The following is a 16,052-nucleotide window of genomic DNA, read 5'->3' as shown; positions in this document are numbered from 1 at the left end:
CCTCTGAGCTACACGCTCTAGGGACCTAAGCCTTGTCACCACAATAAACAGAACATGCAGGAGGGATAGATTCCTGTCTCAGAGACTTCCCATACTCTGGAATAAACTACCTATCTATATCAAACAAAACTCCTCATTAGCACTCTTCAAGAAAAATCTTGATGATTGGATGGGAAATAGAAATTCACCCCGGGGATCATCTCTGTGGCTCTGCTTGACAGTGGCACAGGAAAATCATTTTTTTGGGTGGCAAAAGCCAGGGTACCTTTTTGGCTGGGCTTGTATTTGACATAGCTTTGTATGTTAGGCACAGATCGCCTCTGAGTAGGCGATATGCGATGGAGTAAAGATGGAGTTTTTTGAGACAGTCTGCATAGGGCATCTGTTTGAGGTCAGTAATCCTCTTTGTGAGGTATTTCTGCATCCTTTCCAGTTGTTGTAGATGTCTTGTGAGGTACATACCAAAGGAGCATTGTACTCTATAATAAGTCTAATGAGTGATGAGTAGAGGGGAACAATGACCTCTTTTTTCCTGGATGAGAAACCTTTTGTGATGAGGTATGCAATGTAGAAGGATTTCCTGACTACTGTGGCAATGTGATTATCAAAGGAGAGACTACTGTCCATCTGTGCCCCAAGGTCTCTTATCACACTTTCGGTGTTAAGTAGACTACTACCTATGTGATAGCTCATGGGTGCAGAGTTTTTACCAAAGGGGATGACAATGCACTTTTTGGCATTCAGCTTGAGGCCATGGCTTTGATACCAGTCATTTCTCACTGAGAGAGATGCATGGCTTTGATACCAGGCATCTCTCTCAGTGAGGCCCTTTTGTAGGATGTCCACATTGTTAGGAGTTTCAATTGTGGCTCCCACTTTGCAGTAATCTGCAAACTTCGTTAGCCAAAGACCTTCTGTGTTTGCCTGCACTTCAGAAAAGTAGATACCAAACAGGAGAGGACCCAGGACTGAACCCTGTGGTACTCCACTTGTCACTTGTCTGAAGTTGGATTTGGAGTCTGCTACTTTCACAGTGTGGGTTCTGTCAGTGAGTCAGTTGGCAACCCATCATGGGACACAGGGATTTATACCTAGTTTAGTTAGTTTATCTATAATTCCAGAGTGGGGGATGGTGTCAAAAGCCTTGGTGAGATCTAGATAGGCTGTGTGAACCACCTTACCCTCATCTACAGCTTTGGTGACTGCTTCACAGAAGTCAATCAGGTTTAGGAGACATGATCTGCCTTTTACAAACCCGAACTTGGTGTGGTCCAGAGTTTGGAGATTACCAATGTCTTTGTTTATAAGTTCCATGAAAATGCGTTCCATGGCATTGCGGACCAGGCTTGTTAGGCTAATGGGGCAGTAGTTCCTGGGGTCTGTGGTGGCTCCCCCTTTGTGGAGTGGGATAGCCAACTCTGTGTACCATTCAGTGGGCACAAAGCCTGAGGTGAGGCTATGATTGAACATGGTGCTTAGGTGAGGTGCCAGTTCATTTTGTAGTTCATGTAATGAAATGTTGTCAGGTCCCATGGATGCTGTGTTCTTGGTTTTGGAGAGGGTGATTTTTACCTGTGCAGCCATGATTACAGGAATTTTCCATTCTTCCGGTATAGAATTGGGCCCTTTAGGGGATGGGGGTAAAGTTAGCACTGAACCTATCTGCCAGGATGTTGGCAATATCAGTTGGTTTTCTATATTTAGTGCCAATGTGCTGTAACTCAGAGCAGATCTGAGTGTTGACATTGAGATTCTTGACATAGCTATAGAATGCTTTGTGGGTGTCTTTAGAATCAGTGGCAATTTTGTTTTCATAACTAGCTTTGGAGGATTTTATGAGGGCTCTCAGCTTCTTACTGAGGCTGACCAGGGAGTTCTTCCAATCATGGGATTTTACTCTTTTTTGCAACAGTTTCTTTCTTCTGTTGTAGAGTTTGTTTATGGCAGGGGACCACCAAATTGGCTTCCTTTGTTTGGAGGATAGCATCTTGGTTCTGTTATGGATAGCACGACCCATGCACTTGTGTAAGTGCTTATAAAGTGCATTTGTGTAGGATTCAGCAGTCATTTGTCTATTTTCTATCTGCATGGGTGTCATGAAGTTTACCACCTCTGTCTTAAGAAGAGTGAAGTTGGCTTTGGAGAAATTTTTTACGGTGGTTTCCCTAATGGGGGTGGGGTGGGATGTGGATGTCTAGGCTGCCAAGCTTGCGTTTGGATCTGACCAACAAGGAATTGACCTCTGGTGTGGAGCACTGGTCCCCCATGTTGGTAATGACCAGGTCTAGGATATTGCTGCCCCTGGTAGGGGTGTGGATAAGTTGATCCAAGGCATCGGAATTTATAAATTCAAGTAAAGGTTGAGCAAAAGAGTTGGTACATGAGTAGTTTTCCCAGTTAATGGTGGGGTAGTTGAAATCACCCATTATTAGGGTGTTGGGTAGTACCCTAATATTTTCCAGTGTATCAAGAAATGAGGAGTGGGAATCGTGGGGAATGGTGGGGGATCTGTAGCAAGTTACAATTTGGATTGCGATCTTGCCAAGAGTTTGTTGTACTTGGATAATCTCGGATGCATTATGCTGAGCAACTAGCCTGGAAGTGTGGATATCCTTAATGAATATGGACACGCCTCCACCTTTAGTGTTTCAGTCCAGGTTAGGTGGCCGAAAGGTGTGGTATGAATTATAGCCTGGTAATGCAGGGGTGCTCTCTGCAGCCTTGAACCAGGTCTCTGTCACTGCACATATGTCGATGTTCTCCATTTGAAGGAGTGCCTCGAGTGAATGCATTTTGAGGCTTAGACTTCTAGCATTGAGTAGCATTACCCTCATATTTTGCTTGCTTGTACCTGTTATGGTGGTGAATTTCTCATTTGAACCTTGACTAAAAAAGTCACTATAGCACAAGAGCCTTAGCCAGTATCCAGAATCCCAAAGGCAACAGGTGCAGGGCATCTCTGGTAAAGCATCATGGTCTGTCGATCATGTCATCCCAAGCAGACAGTGTGACAGCGTAATATGTATAGGATGATACATATTTAGAGGGTGCACAGCATATTGAACAGCCAGTATTCCTACAGTTGCCACCTTTTAAAATGGACAGCGTTTGATTCTCTCATACAAAAGACAATTATTGCATGAAACATATGCCCATAGAGAAATCAAAGGATATGACACCACACACAGGTTTGCATACATAAGAAATGTTTATTTGTGTACTATTTCAGTTGTATATGCCATGTCATATAGCTGTTAGGTGTCTGAAATACATACTAACTGAGTAATGCAACTCTCAAGCAAAACATGTTATACAGTAATCTGAAAGCATAACATATGTTGCTGTCCAGGCCAAGGCCTTCAAGTAGTACAACAGTAAAGAAACACTAGCCCAGAAGATAAGAATCAATCAACAGTAAATAATGCAGCTATAGTTCAGCAGCCTCCAATTACACTCTGTACTCAACCCCTAGGGGGAAAAGAATTAAGATGTCACAATGAAGATATATGTGTTACATAACAATGCTTAACTTAAAACATCACTATCACACTGACAAACAGAACTGTCTGTAAGACAGTAAGCACTAGCCCATCAATATTCCCATGGTGAAATGTATGAAAAGGTACAGCCTTTATTTTATTTATTTATTTTATTTTATTTTACATTTGTTGACCGGGATAGTCCGACTGGATGTATGTCCATTTTCAGCAGAGGCCTGGGGAGGAAAGCTCCACATTAAGACAATTTACAAGACAGAAATCTTGACCATATACAATACAGATAATGTCAGACAGGTAAAACATTTCAAATACAGGAACATTTATATAGTACTGATACAGTAACATACCAACATACCTGACTAAATAAGTTAAACATTTTGAGTAAAAGGATTAATAAAACATTTTTTGAGGGTAGCGTTGTTTATAAAGTTTACCAAACCTTAGGAGGTGAGCTACTACAGTAGGAATTAGGAGAGAATATCAGAGCACCTGAAATAGCATGTTAAAGATAGATAGTAAAGAATGGTCCTGCTAGGGGAGAAAGTGTCAATCAGGATTTGTGCATGGGCAAAGCCATTGGGCTTTAAGGAAGATTCTTAATTGCTTTTGAAACGTGGGGTAGAAGAAAGGGCTGTTAGTTCAGTTGGAAAAGTGTTCCAAGAGTTACCAACAGAGTTTGAGAACAAGCTATCTCCAGATTTGTTGTTGGACTTTAAGGTAGCTACTAGTACCTTATTAGCTGATCGAAGGGTTGTTAGATTTTTATATGGGCAGATAAGGGTAGAGAGTATGGGTGTATCTGTAGGATGGTGTAAGATTTTGTGTATAGTAGTAAGTTGCTGGAAAAGAATCTGACTTTGCAATTCCAGCCATCCTAGCAATTTAAGATTTTGGCAGTGGTGGGTTTGAAAATGGGCACCAGTGGCAAATCTAGCTATGTTATTATAGGCTGTTTCCAACTTATGAAGATTATTTTTGGATAAGTTGGTATAGACTGGGGGTGCATAGAGAAAGGTAGAGATTAAGTGAGTTTGGGCAATAGCAGTCCTAGCTAGAGGTGTGAGATAGGGTTTAAGTCTGTAGAGGAAACCAAGTTTTTTTATTAACTGATTTAATGGTTAGGTTGATATGTGTGTCGAAGTTTAGATTATGATCAATTGTTACACCTAAAAGTTTGGTGGTTGTGTCCGGAGTTATTACAGTACCATTATTAGATGTAATTGTGAAGTTGATAGCAGGAGACTTCTGAGTGGGAGAGAATAGTACCAATTTAGTTTTTTGGGGGGTTAAGGGCAGCGTTGATGGAACCAGTTTTCAACTAAGGTAAATACTGCATGGGTACTCAAATGTAGTCCAGCAGGCGAGGAGGCTGAACATATCAATGTTGAATCGTTGGCATATTGTATGCAGGTGGTTTGTGAAAGGGAGATTTTCAGATCATTTATGAAAATAGTGAAGAGGAGGGGTCCCATAATAGAGCCTTGTAGGAATTCAAGAGTTATAGGGAGAATAGTAGATAGTTTATTTTCCCAGAGGACTGCTTGTTGTCTATTTCCTAGATAGGACTTAAACCAATTAACTGTCTGGGTATCTAGTGAAAGTGATTTGAGTGAGTTTAACAGTAATTGATAATTAACCATATCAAATGCTTTTGAGAGGTCAATAAAGAGGGCTGAGGACAGTAAGCTGTTGTTACGATCTTTATTAATGCAGTCAGAAAAGGATAGTAGAGTAGTTGTAGTACTATGGAAAGGCCTAAAACCGTGCTGGCAGTCAACTAGCGGGTGGTTTTGGAGGAGATGATCAAGTAGCTGACGGTGAATACATCTCTCCATAATTTTTGCTAAGGGGGAAAGTAGGGCTATGGGGCGGAAGTTTGAGAGTTCATTTGAGTTCCCACCCTTATGCAGTGGGATAGTATATGAGACTTTCCAGAGGGATGGGATGGAACATTCTGTAATGGTTCTGTTAGTTAAGATGGAAACAGGGTAGGCAAGCACTCCAGCTACCATTTGAAGGTATTCAGCTGGGAGGAGGTCAGCTGATGGAGTGCATGGTTTATGCTTAAGAAGTAGGGAGTGTATGAAATATGTTGGGACAGGCTGCAGTTGTAATACTTGAGGTAGGATGGTTGGCAAGGATGAGTCAGGGGTTGGCATGGATGAGTCAGTGGTGGTAACAGGTGTTAAGGTATTTGCTAAAGATTGAACAGTTTCTGAAAAAAATTTGTTAAAAATATCAGCAATTTGGTTGGGAGAATTATGAGTCAAGTTAGAGGGGGTAGGTGGTTTGGCTTGTCCAGGATGGAGTAATTTATTTAATCCTGACCAGAATTTTTGTGGGTGTAGATATTGGGTTTATTGAAATTTAAGGTAATAGTTTTTTATCGATGAATATTGATTTCTAGTGGCATTCCTGAGTTGTCTAAAGTTTAAATGATCAATAGGGTCTTTGGTACTTCTCCATATATTCCAGATTTTATTTCTCAGTCTCATTTTTTGCCTTGTCTCATTTGAGAGCCAGGGAGCAAGTTTGTTCCTAATTTTAATAGTACGAGAGGGGGCATGGTGCTCAAGGATTATTAGGAATGTATTGTTAAAAAAAGAGACTGCTTCATTGAGAGGCAGATATTTTAGGGGTGACCAATTGCAGGCTTTTAACTCTGCTTGAAATTTACCTAGGTTCAGGTTATTTTTGTTACGGGTGGTTCTAAAGTTTAGTTGAGTGGGAATGGTGATCTTTTGTCTAGTTATAAAGTAAGAGAGTGGTCACTAATACCATCAGGAAGTATGCCTATTTTGTAAGATTGGGGGTTATTGTTGACTAGTATCCAGTCTAAGGTAGTTTGTTTGTTGCTGGGTTTATGAGTTCTGGTAGGGTCGGTGATACTTTGATAGAAGCCATAGAGATTAATGTGAGATGTAGGTGTATCAGAAAAGTTCCAGTCAATATTAAAGTCTCCAAGGAGAATGGTTTCTTGTGGGAATGATGTGGAAAGCCAGTTAAGGATATTTTCAAGAGTACTTATGTTGTTGCCTGTGGGGATGTAAGAGCAAATGATGTGTATAGATTTATGATCATTAATTTGGAGCTTAGATATTAAGATTTCAGCATTGCTAGGTGAGGGAGGTTGAATGTTTAGTGAGGTTACCTGTAGTTCAGATTTAAACAATATCGCTACCCCCCAACCCTTTTTGTTAGGATGGTCAATTCTAAGGATGTTATAACCTGGAGGGATGATATCATTGTCTTTATTAACTGGTTTGAGCAAGGTTTCTGTGAGACATAGGATGTCAAAGGAATGTAAGTCTAGTAGGGCATGAAGTTGGGTAATTTTGTTGTTTAAGCTATGAATATTGAGGTGGGCAATGAGAAGAGAGTTCAAGGAAGAAGAGGGGGTATGGAAATAGAGGTGAAGGAAGAATGGGAGTCAGGGAATGTATTACCAGGTGCTGGGTTTGGATGAATGTCGCCATGTAGTAGTAGGTAGTGAGGATTGTGTGGAAGTTTTGCTAGTTTACATAAAATAGGGTCTATTCTTCTGGTTTGGAAATACTTAATATGGTTTAATCTGTGAAACTGTGGAGAAGGTAGGTTGATGAGGATGTAATGCTACTGTGGGTTTGTGAGGCTGATAGACAGAAAGGGGAAGTTTGTTTAAAGGAGTGCTGAAATTGAAAGGAGCTTAGGAATGTATAGCCTGTGAGGCTATGAGATAGAAGCAAAGTGGAAAGAATTATGGGAAAGAGGAGGAAATTAGAGAGCTTTAGTAAGCCAGGGGTTGACATAATGAGAATGTGGGAATGTAAGTAATAAGAAAATAAGGGGTTATAGAAGGGCAGATATGAGGTGGGTTTGTTTAATGAGGAAAGTATAGGTAGTGGGAGGTATTGTAACAGATGGTTGAGTATGTAAAGAGATATGTTGAGCTATTGGGTGAGCTGGGGTGGGGGTGTGGCTTCTAGCAGTATAAGGATAGGTGCCCTGGGGGTGTGTGGGAATTGGGGGTAGTGTAGGGGAGCGGAGTGAGCCCGCAGGGTGAATGGAGCAGGCAAGAGCAGTAAGGTAAGTTCAGCCAAAAGTCAATCAGCTGTCTTTCGTGTTTGGCGTAATACAGAAGTAACTAAAGTGAAAACTGGGGAGAAGAGTATAAGAGTGAGGTTATCATGTGCAGAGAGGGGGATTAGAATTGTACTGAAATGCCAAAGAATGGGTGTAGGACCTGAGGGATAGTTAGTTATAATGCTAGAATATAGTGCAGGTAAAGACTGCCACCTAGTGGTCAGGGGAGTAATAGCAGCTGGGGGATGTAGGCAAGAAGCTATTCCAAAGGGATTATATAGGATGACAAGACAAAGGGGTGGAGGGAGGAAGTGGCTTAGGGTCTGTGGTAGGCTACTAAATCTCACACCGGAGGGTTAACAAGCAATTACATGCACTACAGAAATGTATTAAAAAGGTATTTTGCAACATACAAGTACAAAAACTTTAGGAGTACAAGCTTTATGAAGCCAGGCAAGGAGTCAGCTTCAAAAGTGTCTTCAGGTTAGCAGAAGGTTATTCTTTAACTTTGCAGCAAGGAGGGAAACATCTGGATGCACTTAAGTATACAAAAACTTAGAGTATGATGGTGTCTTTCAACATCAGGCTTTTTGATACCTGTGTAATTAAGCAGAAGTGGGTGGAGGGGTGTGCAGGTTCAAGGTGGGGGAAGGGTAGACACAAAGTAATGCAAGGTTGAGAGTCAGAAAAACTGGACTAAGCCAACTGCTAAAAAGAAAACAGGAAAACCAAGCCAAGTTAATTGCAGGTCAGTGTGGTGCAGTACTTATCTAATAAGTACAAATGTTATACTACTAATCTAGTACAGAGTGGTGAAAAGGACCACCACTTCTGCAGGAAAAAACAAAAGAAGTATGGTCTGCAGGTACATAGCTAAACTTTTTCCAAGAGAAAGTAGTTTTAAGTAATTGACCTAGGAGTACTATAGGCAGAGAGAAATGGGGGGACCAGTAGTGTGCACGCATACAGTGAAAGGGGAAACAGTCTTCAGTTTGGAGGACAGATTAAATGCAACTCTAGCATACACTAGTGTAGCTGAAAGCACTTTAGTGTTCCACAGACGGAGGGTCTCACAGTGCAGGGCAATGAGACAGCCTTGGGTTGATTGGAGGCTGGCCAAGACACAGGATGCAAGTTTTGCTGAGGGGACTGGAAGTAAAAAGGAAAAGGAGGTAAATATTAGGTCTGAAGTTTTAAAACCCTCTGATTACCAAGTAACAGAGACAGAGAATGCAGGGGTGGAGCAGCATACCTTGTAAGAAACAGCACAATTCTATGAACAACACAAAATGCAAGGATAGCAGAGAAAAAGAAAGGTAACTGCAGTTGATACCAAGCTATTATAACATACACTACACTATTATGTATTGTCATAAAGATTATGAAGACAAAATAGTAACTATTAAGCTGCTACACACTATTTAGCATTCTCCACTAAAATTCGGGAACAACAGTGGTATGCTACAGAAACACAAGTAACTTCTAAGATGCTACACACAATTTAACATTCTGCACTAAAAGTCAGTCATCAGTGGTGTGCTACAGAAACAAGTAACTACTAAGGTGCTACACACAATTTAACATTCTGCATTAGAAGTCAGTAATCAGTGGTGTGCTACAGAAACAAGTAACTACTAAGATGCTACACACAATTTAACATTCTGCATTAGAAGTCAGTAATCAGTGGTGTGCTACAGAAACAAGTAACTACTAAGATGTTACATTCTCCAGCTAACAGTCAGAAATAACAGTGATGTTATGCAGATATACAGAGCCAGTTGTATCCCACAGAGGTTACAATAACTTCTACTTTAATTGCCAAACAGGTTACTAATCTAAAAGTACACATAGCAGGTGACAGTATTCACATTATTGAATAAAGCAGCTTTTTACCTGTTATTTAAAGTCACAATATGCTAAAAATACAATTCTATACTGGCACAACAAAAACACTCATATGCTGAGCAAATAGAGTAAAGGAAAAAATAACAAAAACGCTCTTGAAATGCAACTCCAGAAAACAAGTGACCAGATAGAGCTGTTACCAATCATAAATATGCATGACAAAAAATACATACCATGTGTGAAACTTCTCAAAAATAGCAGTAATAGTCACAAACAAAAACAATACCAGGTAGTACTTACATGCGAACACACTACTGGGGATTCTTATGAAGCAAGGCAGAAAAGCTAAGTCAAAAGATGGTGCCTTTCTACATCAGGCTTTTTGATATCTCTGTAATTATCAGAAGTGGGTGGAGGGGTGTGCAGGTTCAAGGTGGGGGAAGGGATAGACACAAAGTAATGCAAGGTTGAGAGTCAGAAAAACTGGACTAAGCCAGCTGCTAAAAAGAAAACAGGAAAACCAAGCCAAGTTAATTGCAGGTCAGTGTGGTGCAGTATTTACCTAATTACAAATGTTATACTACTAATCTAGTACAGAGTGGTGAAAAGGACCACCACTTCTGCAGGGAAAAACAAAAGAAGTATGGTCTGCAGGTACATAGGTAATCTTTTTCCAAGAGAAAGTAGTTTTAAGTAATTGACCTAGGAGTACTATAGGAAGAGAGAAATGGGGGGGCAGTAATGTGCAAGCATACAGTGAAAGGGGAAACAGTCTTCAGTTTGTTGGACAGATTAAATACAACTCTAACATACACTAGTGTAGCTGAAAGCACTTTAGTCTCCCACCGACGGAGGGTCTCACAGTGCAGGGCAACGAGACAGCCTTGGGTTGATTGGAGGTTGGCCAAGACGCAGGATGTAACTTTTGCTGAGGGGAACTAGTGTAGCTAAAAGCACTTTAGTGCTCCACCGATGCAGGGTCTCACAGTGCAGGGCAACAAGACAGCCTTGGGTTGATTGGAGGTGCCAAGACACAGGATGTAACTTTTGCTGAGGGGAATTAGTGTAGCTGACAACACTTAAGTGTTCCACCAATGCAGGGTCTCACAGTGCAGGGCAACGAGCCAGCCTTGGGTTGATTGGAGGTTGGCCAAGACACAGGATATAACATTTGCTGAGGGGAACTAGTGTAGCTGGAAGCACTTTAGTGTTCCACCGATGCATAGACACAGGATATAACATTTGCTGAGGGGAACTAGTGTAGCTGAAAGCACTTTAGTGTTCCACCGATGCAGGGTCTCACAGTGCAGGGCAACAAGACAGCCTTGGGTTGATTGGAGGTTGGCCAAGACACATGATGTAATTTTTGCTGAGGGGAACTAGTGTAGTTGAAAGCACTTTAGTGTTCCACCGATGCAGGGTCTCACAGTGCAGGGCAACAAGACAGCCTTCGGTTGATTGGAGGTTGGCCATGACATAGGATGTAACTTTTGATGAGGGGAATGCGAGCACACTACTGGGGATTCCTATGAAGCAAGGCAGAAAAGCTAAGTCAAAAGATCACCTTTAACCTTAAGATGTCTTACTACTGATATCCCTCACATGTTGTGACAGCCTAGGTTATATATGGTGCATACCCCTCCCTCATAGAATGACCTACAGGGGCATATAACAGTGTTACATACACTGACCTCTGGACTGTACAAGGACACACATGTTTTGTCCAGCTGTAGCCCACATATATATGAACCCTAAGCCGCAATATGTGTGGGGACCACAACATCACTGGAATGATGGCAGGAATGGCAGCACGGCATAATGCCACTACTTATCAACCTCTTACTGCATGACATATGGACAAAGCCTGGTATATAGGTGCAGGACAGAGGCTGGAACACAGGGACATATTTGCAATATTGTTGTTATACACTGAGAAAGTTGCTGGTGTTACAGGATTGGTTGAAATATAACCAAACACACCAAACCTCTCACGTGGAGCGATGCACGGCCAACCAAACTACGCAAATTACACAACGGCCAGCAAGTACTGTTCCAAAACCATTTTATTGACAAATGCACAAAGGATATAAAAATATATCCTGCTCCAAACCGGTTTCGGTTACCCTTCTTCAGTGGAGCTGAAAAATATGAAAAAGGCCAAACACAACATCTGATTCCCTTTTATAATGTCAGTCAACACTTTAAACCAATCAAAATTCAAACATAAGTTCTTAATATTAAATAAACCCAGCACCCATATTGTGAATATACCTCAGTATTATATAAACAAGTATGGGCTTAACACAATGCCCTACATGTATATTTCTCAAATAATATATGTAAACATAAATCAACCATAAAATGAATGTATAAATAAAAATAAAAAATAAAAAATAAAAAAATAACAATAAAATGTACAAAAATTTCAGTCACATTGTCAAACTCTGATATAAATATATAGAACAAATTATTTATAAATAGCAACAATGCTTTATAAGTATATCATTGATAAATTGTAATATAATAATCTATGTTATATAAGATCATATTCATCATAATAATACATAGATATATATCACAAGAAATGTATTATAGGTGATCATTAATACCTGGCGGGAATAATGCACCCAAATGTATGATCCAATATTTCTCCTTTTCTGTCAAAATATTATCCCAGCCTTGTTGATGACTCCTATCACCAACAATCCTGTCAATAATAGTGAACTTGAATTTTGCCGTGGGATGTTTCATAGTATGTAGATAAAGGGCATTAGTAGATTTTTGTTTTAATGTTACTCCTATGTTCCCCAATTCTGATTCTAAGAGGCCTAGAAGTCTTTCCCACATAAAATGCAGAGCATTGACAAATGGCAAGATATATAACCCAACTCATCGAGCAATTACCAAAAATTTTAAATCATAAACTTTGCTGGTATTGGCACTACTAAAAGATTTAGTTTTGTTGATATCCAAACAGGACGTACAATGTCCACAAGGATAGGTGCCAATCAATTCTTTGTCCATAATGGTGAGCTGTTTATACCTAGCCCTCCACTGCTATGATGTTTAAAGTGTGAAAACATAGAGCCTAAAGTTTTGCCCTTTCTATAAGAAAATTGGCAACGTGTCCCAAGATGTTGTCTAAGAATGTCATTAGCCATCAAGATATTCCAATTTCTCTCTACCACTCCTCTAATAACTAGATTATTCCTGCCATAGGTAGTGACCAATCTCATGACTTCATCCCCTTTTTTATCTTGTTGATGGTCTTTATATTGTATGAGCTGGTCCCTAGTTTTGTTGTCTGACCTATATTTAGCAGATTTGATATCAAACACAGCATACCCTCTATCATAGAATCTATTCATAAGATCCAAACTGGCTATCTCATAGTCTTCATGACTGGAATTAATTCTTTTGATACGACAGAATTGGGATTTAGGAATGTTCGGACAGTGTGGCGGGATGCATGCTTGAGGCATGTAGCAGTGTATTATATTGGGATATTTCCTATATATTTTAGTACCTAGTGTGTCATCTGGCTTCCTATATACACTGACATCCAAGAATTCAATATTGGACCTACTACTATTAATAGTAAATTCAATGCCCCAAGGGTTACTATTAAGGTAGTCCACAAATTCTTTAAGATATTCAGCATCCGCCACACCATCCAACAATCATCAAGATATCTAAGCCAGATATCTATTTCTCTGATGTAAATATTGTGAGATGTATCATAAATTAAGTATTCTTCTAAGCACGCCATGAATAGATCTCGTATATGGGTGCAAAAGATGCACCCATAGCAGTGCTGTAACTGCCAATAGCAGTCACCTTGAAAGAAGAATACATTTTTATTCAAAACATGCTCACACATACAGATCAAAAGTGTATTAAATCCAGGCCGATATAAGTTAGATTTCTCAAGCCAATATTGTAATGCTTGAAGACCCGCCCAATGGGGAATACTCGTGTATAAGGATTTTACATCCAAAGTACAGAGTAGCCAGTCTGGTTCAAGTTCCATCTCTGCTATGATTTGTAAAAACTGTGTAGTATCTTTAATCCTAGCTCTTACCTGAGTTAACAAAGGTTTTAAATATTCAGTCAAAAAAACTGAAAGTGGTTCCGTCAAAGAACCATGACCAGACACAATTGGACGGCCAGGTGGGGAAGTCAGGGATTTGTGGATTTTAGGCAATAGATAAAGTATCTGTTTATTAGGATCATTAACTGTCAAATGTTTAACAATAGTATTAGACAAAATACCATTTTCAACTGCACTACTCAGGAACTCATCAATTTCCTTTTTAAAAGTAGTGGTAGGATCAATGTCCATTTTCCTATAACATTTTTGGTCTGATAATTGTCTTAATCCTTCCTGTATATAATAATCTATATCCAAAACCACTACTGCCCCACCTTTATCTGCCCTGACAATAGCTATGTCATTGTTGTTTTTTAATTCCTCAAGTGCCTGTCTTTCAGTATGCTGAATATTGTCTGACAAAATATTGAAGCCATATGGCGGAAAATGTAAATCCCTAAGTACTGCCTGTTGAAAGGCTGTAACATGCATATTAGCAGGAGGTTGAAAGGTAGATCTGAGAAACCTAAATTCAGTAGATCTTTGAGCTGTATTATTTGTCTGATCTGAAAAGAATATCTTAAGGTTTAGACGACGGCAAAATTCCAAAATATCTTTTACAGTTTGATATTGATCACAAAAAAATCCGGGTACAAACCCTAAACCTTTATTCAATATTTTTTCTTGTTCCAATGTTAATTCCACCTTAGACAGATTAAGCACATTTTGAAATGTAGTAGTTACATCTATTTCAGAAGAGCTTGCACTATTCCATCCATTGATTCCAAATCTGAACCTATTGCGGTGTTTCCTCGCCCCGCGTCGTTTCTTCTTACCCCAAAAGGGGTAGGTATATTACTTCTTTTTTTATAAGGTGAGAGGTCAGAAGTAACCCCCTCACTGTCAGTGGGAGAAGACTCATCACCCGAGGTGCTGGTATATGTCTGTTCCCTATTCTTAAGAATTGGTCTAGGTCGTTTCTTAGTTTTGGCACCACTCCTACCCATAGACATATCTTTAAATCTCACTGATTTCTGAAGCTCAAAGGGACGTCCTCTAGCATAATCATTAACGTCCCTATGAAATTTTTTAACTTTCCTCTCTTTCGTCAACTTGTCATACTGGGTCAATTCTTTTGATAAATTGGCAACCAACGTACCATAATTGGTGTTGGATTCAAATTGTTTACAAATACTGCTTAACTCTTTAATCTCAACAATATTTAAGTCTATTGTCCTTTCATAATAATCTGTCAATATTTGTACAAACTTCATGGATCCCTCTTGAACTGCCTCAAACCACTCATTGGTCAGCCTCTCTTCAGATCTGCTGACCATGGGCTTTAACTTAATTCTAAGTCCACGTGGCACTAATTTTTTATGTAAGTAAGCCTTAAATAGGCGTAGATGCCATATATTTGCTCTCAGCCCCTTAAGGGCTTTTTCCAGATTACAAAATGCAAATTGGCATCCATCACTAGAGAGTGGTCTGTTGATCCATAGAACTGTTGCTTGAGATCGATTCCAGTCCAAAGACCTGGATATCTTCTCTATCAGCACACATACCCTGCAATATACTGTCCAAATTCATAGTAACTGTCCCAGCAAAACCTAAATGGGGAGATTGTGGTGCCAAAACTAGAAAAAGACTCAAATAACTTCTGCCAAAACAAGGCACGAATAAATAGTATCCAATTATAATGGAATCTATAACATATACAAATACCAGTAACTCAGGAAAACACCAGCTACACTAAGTCCAGCTAACCAATATTGACCAAATTACATAAAATCCAAGGTAGATGGAAAACCTTATAGGGACCTAAAAAATGGCCAATGGATGAATAATAGTACTAACTACTAAGTAGAATCAGTTCCAAAATTACGTAACCAATCCAATCCAATTGTATTTTTTAAATAACATAGTCTAATCATTAGCAGTCTCAAACTTGCAGAATGTATATAATACAAAAGGTATTGAAATGTAAATGTCTAGTTGAAAAATACAGTCTTATATCACAATAACCAAATGACTGATAAATAAGTACTGTTCTAACTCAAACTCAAGTACCAACTCCTATCTGATAGTTTATAAGAACAAAGCATGAGTGTCTAACAAAATACACAACTAAATATAGGTAATGCAAAAAATTCTGAATATTGGTAGCTAATAAAACACACAGTCTTATATCCTAATATTTATAGTAAGACCGATAATAATATATTTTACCAATATTAAGAAATAATTATTAAATACCTTAGAACTCAAAAGGCATAAAAAATACCTTTATAATATTCTATCCAGCAATATACCTACATATCCAGTTCCATAAGTATGACACATCATATATGGGTGATATCCCCCTATACTGTATATCCAAAGTTCCAAATCCTTATATTATCATATAACTAAAAGGCCTTTGGACCATACCAAAAATAAAAATAAAAAATCTAGCATAGTCCAAACCATCACTAGTATATCATAAAAATCTATCCAATCTAATGTCGACAATTACAAGAGCCACAAGCCAGTCAATTCTCAAACAATGTCAACAG

This window comes from Protopterus annectens, chromosome 1.part0 (genome assembly GCF_019279795.1).
Source record: "Protopterus annectens isolate FY-2018-M chromosome 1.part0, PAN1.0, whole genome shotgun sequence".
Classification (NCBI taxonomy): Eukaryota; Metazoa; Chordata; order Ceratodontiformes; family Protopteridae; genus Protopterus; species Protopterus annectens.
Note: the sequence above shows the minus strand (reverse complement) of the source record.